Source organism: Myiozetetes cayanensis, unplaced genomic scaffold (genome assembly GCF_022539395.1).
Source record: "Myiozetetes cayanensis isolate MyiCay16 unplaced genomic scaffold, myiCay2020 scf3, whole genome shotgun sequence".
Classification (NCBI taxonomy): domain Eukaryota; kingdom Metazoa; phylum Chordata; class Aves; order Passeriformes; family Tyrannidae; genus Myiozetetes; species Myiozetetes cayanensis.
Window position 1 is genome coordinate 43,398,181 of NW_026087521.1, and position 14,340 is coordinate 43,412,520.

General features: G+C 43.7%; 1 protein-coding gene across 5 annotated transcripts in view; it reads right to left on the reverse strand.

Annotated features, from left to right (window-relative positions):
- Positions 1-14,338, reverse strand: part of ATP2B1 (ATPase plasma membrane Ca2+ transporting 1) — a 61,962-nt gene extending 47,624 nt beyond the window's left edge. For 2 of the 5 annotated variants that reach the window (XM_050324157.1, XM_050324160.1), the window contains exon 1: positions 13,986-14,132. The gene's annotated coding sequence lies outside the window, so the exon portion shown is untranslated. Of the gene's footprint in view, positions 1-13,660; positions 13,784-13,985; positions 14,133-14,319 lie in introns of those variants that run through there. The other 3 variants (XM_050324158.1, XM_050324156.1, XM_050324159.1) reach the window with 3 other exon arrangements.
- Positions 14,339-14,340: the final 2 nt, after the last annotated feature.

Consider the following 14,340-nt stretch of genomic DNA (forward strand, 5'->3'; position numbering starts at 1 on the left):
CTACAGATTGAAAACCAACCATACACCTCATTTCAAAGTTATGTTATGAATTTGGCTCCTTTAAGTTACACACATATTCAAGTTTGTACACCACGACGAGCAGGTTGACAGCCAAGTTTTACCATGCTCTCTAACCTACTAACTTCTTAGTTTTATTTTACTTCAGTTATTTTGTGTTTCTTCCTTTTCTGAAGGAAAGGGATGATTCAAAATAGACAAAAAAATTATACCAGCAGAATCCTAATTATCCTTCATGTTCATTCACAGACATAACAGCACAACTTATAAACAATGCTCCCAGTTCCCCTTCAGAACAAACATGCATTACATTGAACATTTACATGCACTTTTGTATGTTGTACTCATAGACTTGATACCAGTAGCTTTCTCTAGATTAATAGCAAGTCACTATACCCCTACTACAGGGTTGAGATTTTTGAACATGTATCCATTCCCTTTGAAATCTTTCACTCTAAGCAATACAGTATGAAATTGGAGTCGGGGTTGGTTTTGTTTGGGTTTTCTTGGTTTTGGGGGGTTGGGATTTTTTTTCTTTTTGGTGGGGGGGTGAGGGCAGGGGGTGGGGAATAACTAATTTTGTTGGTATTTGAATAGTTTAGAGCAGTTATCTAATTAAAGGAACTCAGTAAAGTGATCAAACACTATACAGTCAGAATCCAGAATCAAAGTGTAAAAGAACAATTTTAGGTAGTTAAACAGCTGTCTGTCAAAATCACAATCTAGTTTGATGTGTGATGCTTTATGCACATAATTAAGCTAGACAGCTTCCAAGACAGCTTTCTTCCTTTAAACTGAAGTAGTGTGTAGTTACTAAAACACCACCTTGTTGTTGAGGAATTATTATTAAAATAAGCCATTAGCTGTCACAAAGTATTTTTCACAGAGCAAATATTTGTAAGTACTTAACAACTGCATCATGGCAAAATTGTCCAATGGAAGCCTAAACCAAGCTATTTAAAGCTATTTTATTATTTTAAGATATATTAAGATCAGGAATCTCTGACTCCTTAATTTGGAGGTTTCTGAAATACACTACTAGGTTTTCCTAGAAAATGGAAGCAAGTCCCAGTGCACTGAGAATCCTCAGTTGTTTTTGCTTGACAAGACTAGGGTTGAAGGTAGACATTGTTAAGCTATATTTTCTGGCCTATATTAGAAAGGTCCACGATTTTTGACAACTAAAATGAACATTATTAAAATACACTTTTGGAAATTATAAAACAAAAATATCAGTAAAACTGAATTCTAAGTGGAGTATAACCAAGTCATAGGGATAAATTTCAAGACTTTAATCCACAACAGCATGTGGAAGAGGATGATATTCAGTAGGAGGAACATGCTTGCTGTGAGAGGAAGACTTGTTCTAACCTCTGGGCAACTGCCTATATTTATACAGCCAAAAAGTCCCTTCTGAGTACAGCAATGCTTGAAGACATCTGCAGGCAGCCACAAGTATACCCAAAGAGAAATTCAACAGGAGGAACCGCAGTGTTTGGCTGCACGGAATTCTTAAATTGTGTTTAGGGAATTCTTAAATTGGGTTTGCACAGTAGTCTTACTGTTCTAGAATATCTGACAGTCATGAATTATACAAGTAAAACGTCTGGACAAAAGGCTGTGCTTTCCAGGAAATGTACCTTGAAGGGAAAAAAATCCTGAAAATTTCAGACTTTGCAGCCAGGAGCCAGACTCTCCAGAAGGCTCAGGGGTTCTTGTTTAGAGATATTCTGAACAAGAAAATGCTAAAAAGGCAGTTTGGTTTGTTATTCCACTTATCCGGTTACTGACCACTATATCAGGGTAGGTTATCCTTTCAGTCCTCTGAAGCTGTTAAACATCACTGAATTTCACAAACCAAAATTAATTAGAATAGTTGTATAATAGAATAATCATATCAGAAAGCAAGAAAACAGAATTAATCACACTGGTATGTAAAGATGTCTATTGACTTCCGAGAGCAGTTGTTTTGATTACGTACATAACACCTATGTATACCAAGACTCTGTTCAAGCCCTGAACTTCTTCCATTCTGGCTGAGAATTTTTATCTCTTCACATAGAAAGAAACAAGTAGTCTCAGAATAAGCAAATAAATGTACAGAGCACTCTAATTTACAGAAGTATATAAGTCTTCTTACCCTGTGGGAGGCTTCCAGGTATCATACCTCTATGTACATATAGCACACAATGCCTATAAAAACAGGGCTCAGACGTATGACAAGATGTACAAGTATCTGGTATCTTAATTTGGATAGCCACACCCAATTGTTGATACACAAAAACAGACCAGACTACAATTACAAAGGTATATACAACACCAGTGTTTACCATTATAGCAAGAGATAGCATCTGAGACACCTGATTAGCTTTCAGTAACTATTTGTTGACCTATTTTTCAGGAAAATCCCTCCTCCATTCATTAAACTGTTCTTAACTCAGAATTTCATACAGGCATATTTGTAAGAGGTGCTACTCGATGATTTAGGCTCATGAAAGCTACTTTTGCAGAGCCAGCAGAGGGAGTACAGACATCATTTTACTTATCAGCTGTGAAAGAGATACCTTGTAAGAAAGCACTAAAAGAGCTGCGCCTGCAAACCTAATGCGCTTAATTTAAGGCATGCCAAGAACTTCCTCAAGCTTTCACAGACGTGTATGTCAATGGGCAGTAGACTTGGTGTTTTGTTTCTGATCCTCAACCAGCTGCTACATCTCAAAATCTCATACCTGAGGCAGGAGCAATTCTAAGAGTACCAACAAGTACCATAAACTTGATGCCTTGTATGTAAAAAGAAGCAAACAAACAAGCAAACCACAAAAAAGCCACACACACACACCCCCAACAACCAGAACTATTATATAGCTACAATTTAAATCAAGTTTTTATTCCTATGGATTCTGACTTCAGTTTCAGAAAAGCTAAACTCTTCTGGTTCTTCATTTCTTAAAAAGCAGTTTCACCTGGAAGACAAGCTGAGAAACCCCAAGAGTTTAACATGACCCACAAGCAAAGGAGCCAGGAAGGCACAGAGCAGTGTTGGACCAGAAGGTAACAAACAGCAAACCTTTCTGCTGGCACTCGCAGAGGCACACATCTACTGGCAAAGCTGGTTTTACACATCCTCTGAGGTAAGAGCTCTGCTGCTTTATTTAGCATTTCCATTGATCAGCCTGCTTTGGAGTTGGCACTTACGTCTGAACAGTGTTGACACAGTGGCGGCTGTGGAAACGGTTTTTGAAAGAGGAACATGCTTTAAGCAGACAGATTGATAGCTTTTTGCCATCTCATAGAGGCAAGTGCAAAGCTCTAGGCCAACATGAGACAACATACCTTCCTGGTAAAAGCTCTGCAAACAAGACACTCCCTTCTTTTTTAGACTGCAAAACTACAGGGATTTTTTTTTTTTTAATAAAATCAGTATATTCCAACCTGTTGGTAAGAAGCTAGGCTAATATAAAATTCTTGCCAATCATTTTCAGCATTTATCAAATAATTTCACTGGGTAGCTATTTCTAAGTTTCACTATTTAAAAGTCTGCATATGAAAAATTCACGTAAGTGCAATACATGCCTTTGTCTCAAAGTTTCCTCTTGAAGAGTAGCAAAACACTCCTCCTCCTAAAGAAAAGATAAATTTCCACCATCTTAAACTTCATATGAACTTTAGAAAGCTTTCACAGCTTGAATCATTAGATTTTGATTACTACTTGCCAGAAAAAAATGTGCCTGTAGCTACGTAATTTAGCCTTCACTTGTTTTAAGCTTTAAAAATAGAAGAACCACCCTTCAGCAAGTTAGATGGCTGCTTCTATTCCCCATCTACAGGAAAACGGTGTTCCCTTCTCAGCTTTTCAAACAGTAGATTCACAAAATTAAGTCAGTCCACTCTGAATTGGTTCCCATCTTACAGAGCTTACATAATATTTTATGTCTGTTTTACCCCTAGGCCACCTCACAGTTTTGCTGTTGAATATCAGGGTTCCTTCCAGCAGTGTTCTCTATTTGTGTGCTGTGCTTGGTTGGTTCCCAGGACTCTGGCCAGGCTGCTCAGCACATTTTATGTAGAGCAACCACAGCAAGAAAAGCTATGCTTTTTTTCATCGCAAACATGGTGACGATCAAGTATCTGGATGTGTCCCAACCACTCTGATCATCCTTCCCTTCTCCAAGTTATTGCAGTCTCTTGTGACTGTTTCTACAAGTATATGAGAAGCTTATCGAGATAGAAAAAATTTGGGCAGACTGGTTATCTAACCAGACTTACCACACAGATAACACACAAGTGCCAACTCAAAACATGGCACAGAACTACACTGAACCTGCTTGAGTCAAGCAAATATGAAACCATACTTACAGGAAATATACCACAATTCTAATTCATCCTGCAACTGGAGCCTTGTTAATCTCCCAAATAATTATGTTTGTAACACCCTTTACATTTGACAGGCTGACATTAGGCTTCTAATCAACAAGTTAAAACATATGATCCATTTATATAAACTAAGTCGGTGGGGTGGTAAGGGCTGAAAAGCCCCTTCAAACCCTAGTATATTTGAAGCATCCTTCTCCTCAGTTAAGTGTCTACAGCAAAGTCCACAGAACTTTAAAATTACTAGAGTTGTCTTAATGGATCTACAGGGCTTGATGTTATCTCCATTTTTAACCTGAAAAACTAAATACCTTTCATTTAGTACACAGCTGAACAACTACTCATTCCAGTATTAATCACTCCCCAAGATTTAGTACTTCAATAGTTAGTAATAGACAGCATGCAGCAGATGCAAGAGTTTTTTAAAAGTCAATATTGAAATTGTGCCCTTCTCTATCGCCTGCTTTCACCACCTGAATGGTTATCTGAAGTTCAGAAGACTGTGTGCATTCCATGGTTCAAGTTTACATTCCTCCCATCATACGCAAGATTCACCTGACCAAATGGAAACACCTACATATAAGATAGGTACTTCAGTTTTGTTTTGTTTTTTTAAATAGGCAATGGATACATTATAACTTCTACACCAAAATATTAAATTTAGCCACCTAGGACAAGATCTAAAACAGTTACATGAATCTCATCTTAGATGTGCTTGTGTCACTTCAGCAACAGAAGAGGCCCAGAGTGACCAGTTTACAGTTTTTTAAGATGCTTATGTAAGTGGCCAGGATTGCTCTGCCAGTCGGCTGGGCTGAACTTGTGTATCAAGCAGCTGCACTACCCTGTCAGAGCAGGCACATGCAAGAGGAAAGATGTGGCTTCACAGTTAGTTTAGGAATATCCGAGCTTGTGCTACAGCCAGAAGGTACAGCCCTGCGCCAGCACTGCCGCTCACCTGACCTCAAGGTCAGAGGACAGCCCTAGATGAGAACCAGCGACAAGGAAGATGACAGCAGCAATGCCTGCAGTTCCTCCTGAAGGTCACACGGGCAAGGACTGCCCCCTTCCAGCCAGCGCAGGCCTCACCGGCTCAAGTCAATCATGGAAGCTCTTCTCCACACCCCCACACTCATCCTGGGAAAAGAGAAGTGCCTAACTGCATGTTCTCTTCAATGCCCCACTGCAGAGCCATCACCACGGTTCCACTTTAGCCTTTCCCCTTCCAGGTCAAGCAAAGCCGTCTCACTTCACCTCTCCCCATGCACCACAGGACAGTCCCTTATCAACTTAGTGATGTCTCTGCCAGGAGAGGTGCAAAACAGGGCATCATTTTGGATGTGGCCTCAAGAGCATGACTGAGGGCAATAACCCACTGGTCATGCTCTTGCTCAACCAGCCCAGTATGGGCCAGTCCTTGCCAGCACAGGAGAGCCCTTCAGCTGGCTCAAGCACCCTGTTCGTCCTCTCCACCACAGGGTAGAGGTACCAGGCAGCAGAGGTAGCCCCAGCTCTCCTGTTCACCCTCAACCCCAGAATTTAGACCACACAGCAGCCCTACCTCCATTTTCAGCTACTGCCAACTGTGGTAATGAAGAGGAAAGCCTGTCAGAAGGATTTTTACTTTGCCAGCTCAGTGGTGCTCATAGGGGCCTTTGGCAACTCCTCACAGAAGCGTGAAACTGGCCTGTTTTATGATTACTGCCTCAAGGTAACATTTACTTCATGCAGTTCAAAGCATTTTGCTCACGGTTATATACATATCTTTATTCTCCATATTCATTTCTGTAGCTTTAGATTTGACAATAGAAGCAGCCTATGAAAATTCAGTGTTGCAGTTCTTGAGATGTTCACTTACCAAAGATGTTATTACTGAATATTCCCAGAAAACAAAGTACTCCCCTCAAGCATCCACTCCGTGTTATTTTTCCATCTGGTAAACCAATTTCCTGTCCTAGGAGGTTGCTTAAGTTTACAACACAGCTTTAGGGTGTCAGACTTCACACAATCAAGACAACCCTTTCTAAACAATTTTGTTAATATAGTTTGAGAAGTTGCTGTCCAGTGCCCAGCAACACCAGGATCAATATGGGAAAAAGAACGTCATATGTGAATCGTTCACTCACAAGTAGACTTAGCATGTACCACTGCTTATGTACCACTATATGCTAGTATTTCACTTTTGGATCTGCATGCATATTAAAGCTCTTTCAAAAGGTTCCCATAACCTGGTATGCAACATGAGTGGCTGCCTATCTGAAGGACAGCTCCACTAATAGTAACCAACACACATAAACCCAGTAAGCAAGAGACCATGCTTTTTCTCAAATCCTAGAAAATTTCGCCCTTTACTACCAAATCTCAACTTGCTTTAGAAATACAGCTCTAATTCAGGAACAAATCCTTAGATCTGCAGTCACCACAGCCAGATCTACCTATTACCAAAACACATCTGAAATCAGACTGTGAAGATGTTAAGATGTTTCACTATGCAAAGCAAGCTCATTTTAGAATGTGAAAAAAATCACTGCCACTGTTAACCATGTGGATTTCAGAGCAGAAGTAGGTGAACACAAGCTGAAACTATTTGAGTTATTAGTAAAGCAGAAGTAAAGCAGTTGTATTAGCAGTGGTAAAGCACCTTCCCTACCCTCCCCAGCTGTCACTCTCAACTATGTATATTTGAAAGCCACCTGGCACAGATCCTGACAGCCAGAATCATTTCATGTTTCATACAACCTCACCAGGATGAGGCTGCTAGACACTACTCTAATTTAAGTATTGATTTGCACTGTATTCAATAGGGCTCATGAAATTTTGCAACAGCTTCATTCCCAAGTGAAGAAAAACTGGCAGACCCAAGAAACGTAAAGCATTTTGAAGTGCAACAGCAATGCTAACAGCAGTAGCACTTAAAGGGAAGTGGAAAAACTCCTGTTAAATATGCATATTAAGATAGTGATTTAGTCTCTACTGTATCTAAATAAATAGAAGAGATTCAAAAATACCACTCTTTCTCAGACAAAGGGCTAACCATACCTGTAATCTTTTCCACCCATTTCTTTTTACTATCTATGTAAAAACCTCAGGAAGCAAATCTGGACAAACAATTCAACAAGCATATTTTGTTTTCCTCCACTGTAGTACCAGAAACCACCTAGGAATATAGTTCATGTGTTCTAATATTTTTAAATATTTTATTTAAGAGATCTGTATGGATAGACATTAACTCTTCGGGAACATCGTTAGTTAAAGACTGGCACTCAAACCACTCTCCTGTGTACAGTCAGAAAAATAGCTTTAAGTTCTCCTATGTCAAAAGGTTAATAATCTCTAGGGAATGGTTTCACAAGACAATTGCACAAGGAGAACCATTTCCACACCACCAATCCAAAGACTTGTGCTGATTCCCTCATGTAAGCCTCACTTCTCACCTTGGAGAGCCAAGTTTGTGCCCAAGGCTTTTGTAATAAAGAACATACTGGTGCAATGAGCAGATACAAAGGGGTAGAGATGGCACAAAGGAGGAGGGAGTTACTGAGCAGTCTAAGACAGGTGGAAATGCAAGTAGCCATGAGGCCACCTCAACCAACCTATGAAACTTCACACTCACAGTGACAAGTCAAATAGGAAATTACAAATGAAGCTGATTCTGTCCTCACAGTCTCTTGGATTACGCTGATAAACTCAGCATCTCCAGCAGGACATCATAAAAGTCTGACATAACTTTGGAATATTAAAAAAGCATCAAACATATTAACAGAAAAAAAAATCTTCTGATGAGGACTTAAAAGATTCTCATCTCTTAAAACACCTATCATACAAAACCAAATGTTTTCCAAGCTTTTGGAGAGTGACATCCTTATATTTGCACAGACACAGAGGTAATCCTGAAAGAACCACACAGACAAGGCACCAGCCACTGTTCAAATAACAAGTGCAAAAAAAAGTTGTGTGATCTCCATGAAAGGCTCTTCTGGAACGCTCCAGCAGAAAGAGCACTTGATATTTCTTTCACTGGTGTATGTAAAGGTGATTAAGGTAATTTTTGATTCAAAATCTTTAATATTTAAGTTTGAGTTTCAGTGAAGACATAAGCAGAAAAAGAGCACACCACTGTGAACCTTAGGTTGAGTCCCAGGAAGTTAGTTGCTTAAAGCAGAGTGGCTGAATCATCTTTTCTGCCTCCAGATGGGGTTTGTTGCTATCAACTATGCAGAGTATGGTACATCCCAGGCCTCCTCTGACCAGACACTGTACACCAAGTGGTGAGAACCCAATAGCGTTGTTTTCCCTGCTGCCACCTTATCTTTCTGTGAATATAAGGGCACAAGTAAGGGTAGTAGATTACAAGTGATAGGCTCCTAGAAGTGTGTTTAAGAACATGGTGTTTCCTGCGCTCACTGGGAACTAAGGCAACATCCAGCTCATGTGCAGTATTAAAAAAAAAAGAGACGTGAACCACTGAAGTCCACCACAAGTAGGAAGCCATGCAGGTACTTACTTAACTCTCTCCTCCAAAGCAGCATCAGAAAATGGCCAGCAATAAGCCAGCAGTACCCCTAGTGATGAGACTGGTCATGTTTTAAGTGGCAAAACCAGCCAAACTGAGTGGCCAGCACTAAAGTTTACCAACTGTCATCCTCAAAACGCATCCATGCACTCCAACTGCACATTACAGTTATAAACAGCAGTCAAGGTAGATACGCTCTCTTCCTCAGTCCATTGCCCTTCAAAGGGAAGGCTTTGTTATTTGTCTGTCTTGTAATAGCATATTACATTTTATCTCTTACTGGACAAAAAGAATTTGTATTTATTTTCTGAGCTATTTATGGACTTTTCAAAATGACTCCTACATTTTCCTTACATTTCTTTGCCCACTAGACCTTTGAAATACCAATGGAGAAAGCCTCATGCCTATTTTGCAATTCACCAAAACTAAACTAATAACACCCCCATAACACCATCTGTCATTTAGAGTAAGATTTTTAAGTGCCAGCAGAAATAATTTTCATAATGTTTACTGGAATATGAATAGCTTGAACAGACAGATCCTTCAAAGTTACTGCTCACATCAAGAGAAACCTGTCATGAAAACTATAAAGTCATTTTTATGAACTCTATTTGAAAGCCCAATAATTTAGAAAGAAAAGGCAAACTGGACAATATCATGTACTTGTGCTGAAATTACATTGTGTTAATAGGTACAACTGTTCCAAGATGGCTTAGTCTAGTATTTTGACTGTTGATTTCATGATGCATGTCAGCTCCAGGAAATCCTCCTTCTACAATGTGTATTAGCACTGCTTACATCTTCTCTATGAAACTGCCCTGTTTTATGAACAAAAATCCTTTCTTCCTTACTTTTTTATCACTCTGCTGTTTAACTAGTGTACATGGTCCTTTCAGCTGACTGAAGCCTAAGCTAGGGGAACACCAACATTAGTTATTGAAGAGTGAAGAAATCTAATCCTTATAAAGACAACCTATTTTGAATTAGACTAGTAATTCTTCACACTTGTGTGAAATACCCATTCTCCACATAAACCATCATAGGTTCACTTTTCTTTTCCAAACCAGCAACAACATCTCTTTGTGTCTGCTGCCTTCCTTGTTCTTCAGTTAACAAAGCCTTAACTTTGTAAGGCGAAATAAAAATTATGCCTTTAAAGAAAATCTAACAGGTTTGAATTTAAAAAAAAAAATATAAACCTTCTTATGATTGTTGCACACACTACAGCAAGCCAGTAGACAGAGCTAATCTTAGCTTTTTAAGCACAATACTGCAACCCCTAGATTTTATCTAATATTTAATTAAAATACAGAGAAAGATCTTTATCTCCTGAAAAGCAACTTTTAATCAGTTTTATTATTATTATTATTCATTTTAAGACAAGTTGCAAATACTAGATGATACAATTTTAAAACTATTATTGCAGTTTTATTGATCCTTTTGGAAGAAAGTAAGTATGCATTTCTATAACAAAAATCTTACAGATTCAAGCAGTCTTCCTTATTTCTCAAAAGATACTCAGTTTTAAATGCCCTGGACTAATCATGGCTGTTCACTATTCTGCATTAGATTAAATTTTGCTAACTGAAACCCGACTTCAACTCTGACTAAAATGCAAATCCATTGTTGCACTAGTACAATTTTCTCTTTAAAAACAGAAGAGAACATATATTAAAATAAAAAGTCCAAACACTGAAAGACATTTCTGAGGTCACATTTCAGCGGTAAAGAATGCTCAGTGCCATTAATATTTAGTCTACCTTAATGGAAGAAATTTGAGTTAGAAGATACTTTAGGCTATCTTGTCCACCCTTATGTTAAGGGAGACTTGTTTTGCCAGGTCCATTTTGAACTTGTCAGTTAATATTAAGTTCCCAGTTCTAAAATCTTAAATGTTGGCAAAGTCAATTCTTCCAAAGCATCTGTTTTCGAGGTGGCTTCAGCAGATTCAGTCTATGTTTCTCCCTTTCTGTTCCGAATAAATTCAAATAGTTAAAAAAAAAATTACTAGACCTTTGTGCCTTTGCTACAGGACATTTTCAAGCCTCTCAGCTTGCTGTTAAGCCTTTCACAACACAGTTTAGAGGTTTGTAATTTTAACAGCTGACAGAAGTTCTTTATATTGAGGTCCACAAGAGTGACTTTCTAAACGAGACTAACTTTAGACTGCAGTGCATTTTAATTGGCAGGATCACTCCCAGATTATTACCTGAATGTATACTACACAAATGAGGATCCCTTCCTTATATCATTATCTGTATGTAATGCAACTTCGTGTAAGAAACCAAGACACAGTTTAGTCAATGCTAATGTGACACAAGTCTTGTTTTCTGCTTTAAGTTCCTAAACACAACTATTTAATATGCAGTAGTGAGTCACCATATGTGTGCATACAAAGACCACAGCCACAATTCCCTTTAAAATTAGTTTTGACTGGTATCATTTTAGTACCCTACACGGAAAGCAGCATTTCTCTGTGAATGAATTGAAGTAATAATGTTGCAATTCAGCACTGAGCAGCATTGATTGGGAAAACCTGCAAGTGGCTGCATATAACATCGGATCCACATTTCCGTCAAATAATCCAACCATGGTGGGTTACCATAATCAACAGTAGGAGCAGCAATCAACCGAACCACACAATGATGCTGTTCCAGACCAAAAATTTCACATTCAAGTGTACGAGTTTTCTTTCCTCACTGAATTCAGTGACCACTTTTTCCACTGACACCGAGAGTTTCCATTCATTATGCCATAAGTATTAAAGTCCTAGTACACTGGAAGCTATTCTTGCCAAAAGAGCCAACAGTTTAAAGATACACAAGTTTACTTCTATTGGAATTCATGATTTGTGGTGTTTGGAACAAATCCTTGAAATGCTCCAACAAACAGGAAAAAAAATGGCCCTGGCTGTAGCCAGAGCTACGACCTTCTGAACACTGTATCATGAACCAAGGAGTTGCCAAGTTATCTAAAAAACACTTTTTCAAGCACTTAAACACACTACTTCAACTCACATTCATTAGGACCTATGAATGTTTTGAAGATGCAGAAGCTTTTCCAGGAGCGGTGGTTTTCCAAAGGCACACTCATTTCATTCCCCAGTAAGTCAAGATTGCTAGCCACTAATGATGGAAGATCTCTCACAAGTACAGAGGGCTTGAAACTTGACTTCTAAGAAGGGACATGAGTTGAATATTCACTTAGCTAGTCACTTAGCGCTGTGAGGCCAGCAACCACATTCTCAAAATGACCGTTTCAGACACAGCATAAGGTATACCGCCAGTTCCTTCTGAACACACCTTGAGAGCAAAGCCTCAGCACCTGAATTTAAAAATTCAAGAATGCCATATACAACACAAAGTTAAATATTTCTCGAATGTGGACCTTAAAATGACAAGGAAAAAGCCACCGAAATTTTGCTACTGTGCATCTTTCTCTTCACCTGCCCGCTACAGTTTAAGAAGTCAAACGTAAAAAAGATTTATGTGGAGTATGGAACACACATAGCACTACACAGACTCCTGTTACAGCTGTGCTAATACGCTGCCCCTCGGGCTGCGAACCCTGCGACAGACTAACCCACAGATCTCGGTTTCCAAACGCGTCTCGGAGCTCAGGTCGAGCCCCTTCCTGCCCCCGGTAAACACCGCTCGCATCGCCACGCTAAAGGAAATGCTCCCGCGGACCACAGACCACCTCTGCCCGTCAGCTTTCCATGAGACCTTCCTCCCTAAATCCTCAGCCTTTACCGACACACCGAGTGTCTCGGGGAGAAGCTCGGTTGGGCAGAGGCGCGGACACTCGCCTCATTCCGCTCCACCTCGAGGGGCGAGCACTGACCGCGCTCGGCAGCGGCCAGCCATCCCCCGGCGGAGGCTCCAGCCCGCTCCTAAACTCACGTGGTGCCACATCCAAAGGTTACACGCACCGCCGGGACGAGGATGACACAGCCGTGAGACGCGTTTCCCATCGCGGAGCGGCCCCGCGCGGAGTCAGGCTCACCCGCGGAGCAAAGCCCGCCAGGGCTTCTCTTTCCCAGCACCCGAAGCGGTGCCGCATCCCTTCCCCGTCCGCGCACACCGGTCGATGAGCAGCCCGGCCAGGCATCGATAAATCAAATCAGCCCGCCCGCTCCGACGGAGAGCGGCGTACGACTCAGCCACGGCTAAAAACACCGCCCTGGGGGCGCGGCGGGCGGACGGGTGAGGGAGGTAGGGAGGCGGCGGGGGAGGCTGCGCGGGTGCGGGTGCCGGGCTCCCAGCCCCCGCGGGGCGGCGAAGAAGCGCCAGGGATGTCGGTGTCGTGCTGCCGCAGCGGGCTAATCCCAGCTACTTAACCCGGCGGGCGGCGGGGGCTGAGCACCACCTTAATCCGCGGCGTGAGCACGCCCGCCCGCTCGCCGGGGGCTGCGGGGCCGCGGCGTGCCGGCCGTGGCCGGCCGTGGGGTCCCCGACGGCACGCCACTGCGCTCCTGCGGAGGCTCAGCCCCGCATCTGCTGCCCTCAAGGTCACACCGTGCCCCGGCTGCACGGCAGCGTCCAGGTGTGCGCTCCGGTTACCTGCACGGAGAACCGGCGAAAGCCTGGGAGACAGGCACCCAGCCCCTCCGGCCGCGTCGCCCCCCGGGCGAGCCCGGCCCGCAGCCCCGGCGGGGGAGCGGAGCAGCGCTGCACCTGCCGCCACGCTGCCGCCCGCCCCGGCCGGCCAGCGGGGAGCTGTGCCGCCCCGAGCCACCGCCGCCGCCGCCGTGCTTACCTCGGCGCCGTGGGGCCGACCAGCAGCCAGCCGGGGGCCGGGACGAAGCGCCCGTGAACCTGCCGCCGCCCGCCCGCCCGCTCGCTCGCTCGCCGAGCGCACAAGGTCCCCGCGCTCCCCGCCCTGGCCGGCCCCGCCGCGCCGCCCCCGCCCTGCGGCCGCGGGAGGAGGGCGGGAGAGGGGGCAGGGGGAAGCGGCGACTGAATTGGGGAGAGAAGGAGAGAGGGAGGGGGCACCAGCGCGGGGAGAGCCGGGGAAGGAGGAGGAGGAGGAGGAGGAGGAAGGAGGGGGGGGCAGACCGCCCGCCCCGCCCCCGTCGCCTCACCGGCAGGAATCGGCGATTTGCCCTCCTCGCGGGCGCTCCCGCCGCCGCGGCCGCTCCCCGGGGCCCGCCCGCCTGCTTTCCCCCGCACGCACCGGGCAGTGCCGAGCGCGCCGCCGAGCCCTTGCGCCGCAGAGCACCCGCTACAGGAGCCGGGCGCCACCGGGCAGGGCGGGGCGGGGCGGAGCGCGGCGATCCGCCCGCCTCCCGCCTCCGCCCGCCGCGGTCACTCACTTGCCCGCGCCCGCCGCCCCCTCCCCTCCCGGCGCCGCGCCCGCCGGTCCCCGGCACCCCCTCACCGCCCGCGGAGCGCCGGCCACGTGACGGGGCCCCTCACCCGGCCGAAGAAGGGGGGTCC